The following is a 7,909-nucleotide window of genomic DNA, read 5'->3' as shown; positions in this document are numbered from 1 at the left end:
ATAAGAATTAACAAATCTATCTTGGAAGAAGCACAGCCAGCATGATCTTTAGAAGCGAGGATGGTGAGACTTCATCTCATGTACTTTGGACATGTTATGAGGAGGGACCAGTCCCTGGAGAAGGTCATCATGCTTAGTAAGGGAGAAGGTCAGCAAGAAAGAAGATCCGCAACGAGATGGATTCACACAGTGACTGCAACAATGGGCTCCAACATAACAACTATTGAGGATGGTGGGCGCAGGACTGGAAAGTGTTTCGTTCTGTTGTACATAGTGTTGCTTTAAGTCAGAACCAACTCAATGGCACCTAATGACAATAAGAAGGACTTATTAATTGCAGTGCCTTTTTTCAATAATGTAAATGGCGACTGTACACATGGACCTTGCCAGATGGAATACACAGAAGTCAAATTGACTATGTCTGTGGATAGAAATGATGGAGAAGCTCAATCTCATCAGTCGGAACAAGGCCAGTAGCGGCCAACTGCAGAAAAGACTATCAATTGTTGTTGTCATTGTTAGGTGTTGTCAAGTTGATTCTGACTAATAGAGACCCTATGTACAACAGAACGAAACACTGCCCAATCCTGCGCCATCCTCACAATCATTGTTGGCTTAAATCCATTGTTGCAGCCACTGTGTCAATCCATCTAGTTGAGGATCTTCCTCTTTTTCGATGACCCTCTACTTTACCAAGCACGATGTCCTTCTCCAGGGACTGATCCCTCCTGATAACATATCCAAAGTATGTGAGATGTAGTCTCACCATCCTTGCTTCTAAGGAGCATTCTGGTCATACTTCTTCAAGACAGATTGGTTCCTTCTTTTGGCCATCCATGGTACGTTCAATACTGTTCTGCAACACCACAATTCAAAGTCGTCAATTCTTCTTCGGTCTTACTTCTTCACTGTCCAGCTTTCGCATGCATATGAGGTGATTGAAAACACCATGGCTTGGGTCAGGTGCACCTTAGTCTTTGAGGTGACATCTTTGGTTTTCAACACTTTAAAGAGGTCTTTTGCAGCAGATTTGCCCAATGCAATGTGTCTTTTGATTTCTTGATGGCTGCTTCCATGAATGCTGATTGTGGATCCGAGTAATACAAAATCTTTCACAATTTCAATGTTTTCTTTGTTTATCATGGTGTTGCTTATTGGTGCAGTCATGAGGATTTTTGTTTTCTTTATGTTGAGGTGTAATCCATACTGAAGGCTGTGGTCTTTGATCTTCATCAGTAAGTGCTCATATGAAAGTTCATGTTGAAGCTGAAGAAAATCAAAACAAGTCTACAAGGACCAATGTGTGACCTTGAGTATATCCTACCTGAATTTAGAGACCATCTCAAGAGTAGATTTGACACACTGAAGCCTAATCACTGATAACCAGATGAGTTATGGGATGACATCAAGGAAAGCATACACGAAGAAAGCAAAAGGTCATTAAAAAGACAGGAGAGAAAGAAAAGACTAAAATAGATGTCAGAAGACACTCTGAACCTTGCTCTTAAATGTAGAGTAGCTAAAGTGAACGGAAGAAATGATGAAGTAAAAGAGCTGAACAGAAGATTTCAAAGGGTGGCTCGGGAAGACAAAGTATTATAATGAAATGTGCAAAGACTTGGAGTTAGAAAACCAAAAGGAAAGAACTGGAATAATGGAGCAGAAAGAAGGAAGAATTATTGGCCCCTTTTGGCAATGGAACTATTGTACCATTTCTGGATGACCTTACTTTGCATCTTTTTATGTGAGGGAGAAACATACTTCTATTATGTATTTTTTAACTAAAAAATTTTTTATTGTGGAAAATATATATGTAACAAATCAACTTATGTTAAACCACCACTTTTTTTGGCTTTTATATTCAACCAAAATTAATCCTAACTTACATCCGTCCGATGTATCTTTTTTTCATGTTTGTGCCTGTATTTTCAATTTTCTGATGTTGCTTTGTTTTAGATGCATCTGTTCACATATTTTGGATACAAACTCTGTTTAGTCACACATATATTAAAAATTTGAATAAAAGCACAAATTTGTGAATATTTTCTGAATAATTTTACCGTTATCTAGCATTGTGTCTGGGCCATAGTAGGTGCTCAGTAAATGTTTGTTGAATGATGAATGAACAGATGTGCTACAAATATTTTCTTCCATCTGTCATCTGTTTTTAGACTGTGATTATGTCTTTCGCTGCAGTGAAATTAAAGTTTTTATGTAGTCAAAAACTAAGCCTTTTCTTTTTGGCTTCTGGGTTTGTGTGTAACTTCCTAGTGAGGTTCAACTCAACCCCAAATTATAAATACATTTTTTCTGTATTTTAAGTAACATCGTTTTCTATATATCTTTATATTTATCTCTTTATATATTTGAATAAATATATGTATAGATATTTAATTAGGATTTTCTTCATGTGTGTGGAGTGAGGTAGATATCTAACTTTGTTTTCTCCCAAATGGATAAAAAACCTGTTGTGTTGAGTCAAAGCCAACCTTTAGTGACCCTATAGGACAGAGTAGAACTGCCCCATAGGGTTTCCAAGGAGCACCTGGTGGATTCAAACTGTTGACCTTTTGGTTAGCAGCCAGAGTACTTAACCACTACGCCACCAGGGTTTCCTTCCAAATGGATAGCTAATTATAACACCAAATTTTTTTTGCTGAATAATGCATTCTTTTACTAGTGAATTGAAATTTTATTATAAATTAAACCAGCTTGTTTCCTTGGTGTTGCTTGGGAGAATTAGTAACTGTAAAAATGGCAAGGTGGCATCTGGCTTCCTCTAACTCACAAGGGAGAGGAGAGAGAATCACCATCATCAACATCAACCCAAGGCTGATTCCTACAAGGTGTAGAAGTCAGACATCTCCTCTCTCCAAACTTTTTACCAAATTCTGACACCAGCCGTCCCTCCCACAGCACTCTCTACTTCTCTGCTGGATTCAATAATTTGTTGCAATGGCCACACAGAACTCACAGACAATACTCATGATTATGGGGTTTATTAGGGAAGTAACAGTTTACAATTCAGGCTCAGGAATGACTCAGGATACAGTTCTTCAATCAGGACAGCTTCTTCTCAGCTGTGCCCACCTGTAGGCTTCTCTCTAGGCCCCTTGGCCCCTCGGCCCCTCGGGCCTGGCCTCTGCATTGCTCAGGCAATTGTTACAAAGCTCTTTAGCTCTGCCAATAAGTGTCCAGACACACCCCACTCCACTGGTAAGCCTCAGCCCGAAGGCACTCAGCTCTCTCCATATGTTTGCACATCCACTGCAGCTACCTTGCTCCATGGGCTGGGAAGCCCACTGTTGTCTTGCGCTGATCTCCTGGTTCTGAAACATTGTTGTTTCTCCACTGCACTTGCTGCTGCTTCTTACCATCTTGTGCCTTCTCTGGTGTTACAGCTCTCCTGGGTATAGGAGGCTTTCAGTGTAGGGACCCCAGGTCCAAAAGACATGCTCCATTCCTGGCTCTTCTTCTTCTCGATGGTGGTGAGGTCCCCCCTTTCCACCTCTGGGATGGCTCATTTTAAGCCTAGTGGGATGGCAAAACTGACCAATCCCCTCATTAGGGCTCCATATACCTTATTTGCATGGTCCCACTCCCCCACAAGGGTGCCATGTACCTTATTTGCCTTATTAGCAAGTTGTCCAATCTCCTGGGTGGGCCACAAGCACCTTATTTGCATAGTGTCACCCAATTATTTCGTTGGAGTCACAAAACCATGCATGGCTGTTGTTGTTAGGTGCCCTCAAGTCTGTTCTGACTCATAGCAACCCTACGTACAACAGAATGAAACACTGCCCAGTCCTGCGCCATCCTCACAATCATTGTTATGCTTGAGCCCATTGTTGCATCCACTGTGTCGATCCATCTCGTTGAGGGTCTTCCTCTTTTTTGCTGACCCTCTACCTTACCAAGCATGCTGTCCTTCTTCAGGGACTGGTTCATCCTGATAACATGTCTAAAGTACGTGAGACAAACTCTCACCATCCTTGTTTCTAAGGATCATGCTGGCTGTACTTCTTCTGAGACAGATTTGTTTGTTCTTCGGGCAGTCCATGGTATATTAAATATTCTTCGCCAACACTGTAATTCAAAGGCATCAATTCTTCTTCAGTCTTCCTTATTTACTGTCCAGCTTTTGCATGCATAGGAGGCGATTGAAAATATCATGGGTTGGGTCAGGCGCACCTCAGTCCTCAAAATGACATCTTTGCTTTTTAGCACTTGAAAGGGGTCTTTTGCAGCAGATTTGCCCAATGCAACACGTTATTTGATTTCCTGACCACTGCTCGCATGAGTCGAAATTGACTCTACGGCAACGGGTTTGGTTTTGGTTTGGCTCCCATGGGCATTGATTGTGGATCCAAGTAAAATGAAATCCTTGACAACTTTAGTATTTTCTCTGTTTATCATGATCTTGCTTATTGGTCCAGTTGTGAGGATTTTTGTTTTCTTTTTGTTGAGGTACAATCCATACTGCAGGCTGTAGTCTTTGGTCTTCATCAGTAAGTGCTTCAAATCCTCTTCATTTTCTGCAAGCAATGCATGGCTAGAAGGGCCACATTAAGTAATTCACTGAGCCACAGTAACTATCGTTAAATAGATAAGTTCCCTGCTCAGCATCCCCTGCTCAGCAGTCTATAAAATGTACCCATGTGAGAAGCAACTTACTTGGCATCAAATTTAGGTCTTCAGTTTGGAGTGCCTTTCCTTGGCATTTTTTATTTGAGGTTCATTTTTGTTTCTCAGTCCATGGGGTCAGTATATATGTTGTGTCCTTCCTGCTTAGCAGTCCCACAGGCACTGGACTGGACCTCAGGTTCAGCTGCTCTGAGCGGTGACTGCCTATCTCTTTGAGGTCTCCCCAGTCCCTGCCCCAAGTGAATTTTATGCATGCCACACAGTCTTTTAAGTCAGATGATCCCAAACATACCCTTCAATTTTGGTGAAAATTCATCCACTAATTTTTGACTCAGGAGGTAATAGACAATTAGATCAAACATTCAGAAATGTTGCTTTATTCATATAGACTCATGTATAGATTTGGATTTGTTTCTGGACAATCCTGTTCCATTGTTCCATCCCTATGCCAGTACCATACTGGTTTAATTACACTAGTTTTAAATTCTAGTTGAGTACATTTCTTCCATTATTATTGCTTAAAAAATATATTCTTGGCTATTTACCCACACTTATTCTTCCAGAAGGATTCTGTAATCAAATTGTCAGATTTGATTACAGCACTTACCCCAACCAACCAGCCAACCAACCAACCAACCAGCCAACCAACCGACCAACCAACCAGCCAACCAACCAACCAACCAACCAACCAGCCAACCAACCAACCAACCAACCAGCCAACCAACCAACAACAATAACATCCAGTAAACTTCCTCAGAAAACCAACACTATTGCCATTGAGTTTACTATGATATTTAGTATATTCTTGTTAATTTGTGAAGTCTTACATCTTTATGATATTATGTCTTCCTTTGCAGGATCATGATAGCTCTCTCATTTATTTAGGTCTTCTTCAATAAACTTTTGTGTTTTTCTTCCTAGTTTTGTATTTCTTCATAGAGGTCTTATACCTTTCTGAAGGTACTATATAATTTTATTACTGTTAATGGGATCTTTTTATTCCCATTTTATTTTCTAATTATTATTGCTGGGGTAAAGAAAAGTTAAAAAACATTTTTTTAATTATCTTGTATCCAACCACCTTACTACATTCTTTTACTCTTTTTTCTTTATTTCAAGTTAATTTAATTTTTTGGGTATATAGTTGTGATAGGATGGCTTTTCCTTCCTGGAGCCTGGTGCCTAGCCAAGCTGAGGTGATAGAAAGGGGCCTTTTGTAATGTGGCTCAAGGTTAGGATGGAGCTAGGCTAGATAGTCTTCATTTGTCTTTCTGGATCCTCTCGCTACCCTTCTCTGCCCTAGCTTGGGCACCAGGAGCTAACCTCTATGAACTATATGACCTGGGTTCCCTTGCCCTCTGGCTTTTGGTTGGGTTTGGCCAATGGGAGGCACCATCAGGAAGCTGCAGGAGGGAGGAAGAGAGCCAGGGCATTTGTCCTCCTTGCTCCTTCCCTCCTGGGTTGTGGCTGGGTGGTGGCTGTTCCACTGGGCCTGGGAATTGCCTCCTTTCCTTCCCCCCAGGCTGAAGGTGGTAACACAGAGATCACTGCTCCATCTCTTGTTCCGCCTAAACTTATTCATTCTGTAATACTCCATTTTTTGCATTCTCTTTCACCACCACTTTTAGTTGCCATCTGTTTCCATTGGAACCCTGAAGCTTACGGCACTCTTGTTCAGGAGAAACACGGGCAGGAGGTGAGTCTGTGGTGAGAAAGGCCTGCCAGTGACAATGGCACCCATGGACAACATGCTCTTTTTTTAAGACTCCTATTACATCATCAATTTTAAATTTTAGTTGTATTAGACATGTTTCCTGCTTGGTTTGTCTCCTCAGTCATTGTCATGGTTTGAATTATGTCCCCTAAAAAATGTGTGTATCAATTTGGCTGGGCCATGATTCCCAGAATTGTGTGGTTGGCCTCCATTTTGTGATTGTAATTTTATGTTAAAGAGGATTAGGGTGGGCTTGTAACACCACCCTTACCCAGGACATATCCCTGATCCAATGTAAAGGGAGTTTCCTTAGGGTGTGGCCTGTATCACCTTTTACCTTACAAGAGATAAAAGGAAAGGGAAGCAAGCAGAGAACTGGGGGACGTCATACCACCAAGAAAGCAGTGCCAGGAGTAGAGTGCGTCCTTTGGACCTGGGGTCCCTGCGCGGAAAAGCTCCTAGTCCATGGGAACACTGATGAGAAGGCCAACAGAGAGAGAAAGACTTCCCCTGGAGGTGATGCCGTGAATTTGGACTTTTAGCCTACTTTACTGTGAAGAAATAAATTTCTCTTTGTTAAAGCCATCCACTTGTGGTATTTCTGTTATAGCATCACTAGATGACTAAGACAGTCATTGTCCACGGGATTCTGAGAAGCTATAGGAATACGCAGGCACAAACTCAAGGCCTGGCTTCACTTTCAACATTGTGGAAAGGGACTGTACATCACGGGGCAGAGCCCTATGCTCCCCTATGCCACCTGGACAGAGCCTGGGGAGACTGACCTCCTGGGAGTATCCACAGGCAACATACTCTTCACATCTCACGGGTGTTTGCCGCTTTGTGTGTTACAGAGGGCTTTGTGGACTCTACGTTCTTTCAATTCATTAGCAATATAGGGGAGAAAGCGATGAATTTAAGCTGGGTGCCCAGAGGTGTTTTTTTTTTTTTTAATTGTGGTAAATACATATGTAACAAAACATTTGCCATCCCAACATTTTTACATGTACAATTCAGTGACATTAATTGCGTTCATTATGTTGTTTAACTATCACCATTATCCATTTCCAAGTTTTTCCATCACCCTTAACAGAAGCTCAATGTCCCCTAAGCAATGAGTCCCCTTCGCCCGCCTCTCCCACCCACCCCTGGTAATCACGAAGGAACTTTGGGCTCTATGAACTTGCCTAGATATTTCACATAAGTAGGGTCATACAATATTTGTCTTTTTGTGTCTGACATTTCCTTCAGCATATGTTTTCTCGGTTCATCCACGTTGTAGCATGTATCAGCACTTCCTTTCTCTTCATGGCTGAGTACTATTCCATTGTATTTGAGGTTTTTTAAAGTTTGGCTTCCCCAATTTGTTGATGCATGAGCCTCATCTACAAAACGAGGATGGTACTGTTGTCTGGGAGAGCTCTTCATAAGCTGTAAGTAAAAAGCATGATTAATATTAATAATAAAATGAAATAAAATGAGAATGAACTAGACACAGAGTCTAAGTCATTGACATCCACAAAGGAAGTACTGTTAGTACGGGCTGCAAAA

The 7,909-nt window shown here is 41.3% G+C and overlaps 1 non-coding gene across 1 annotated transcript; it reads right to left on the bottom strand.

Annotated features, from left to right (window-relative positions):
* Positions 1-6,960: 6,960 nt before the first annotated feature.
* On the bottom strand, positions 6,961-7,163 carry LOC111821897 (small nucleolar RNA SNORA73 family). Its single transcript, XR_002825242.1, has one exon. It is a non-coding gene; the product is annotated as a small nucleolar RNA SNORA73 family (small nucleolar RNA).
* Positions 7,164-7,909: the final 746 nt, after the last annotated feature.

The sequence above is a fragment of the Trichechus manatus genome, unplaced genomic scaffold, assembly GCF_000243295.1.
Source record: "Trichechus manatus latirostris isolate Lorelei unplaced genomic scaffold, TriManLat1.0 scaffold00113, whole genome shotgun sequence".
Lineage (NCBI taxonomy): Eukaryota > Metazoa > Chordata > Mammalia > Sirenia > Trichechidae > Trichechus > Trichechus manatus.
Note: the sequence above shows the minus strand (reverse complement) of the source record. Positions and strands in the feature narration are given on the sequence as shown.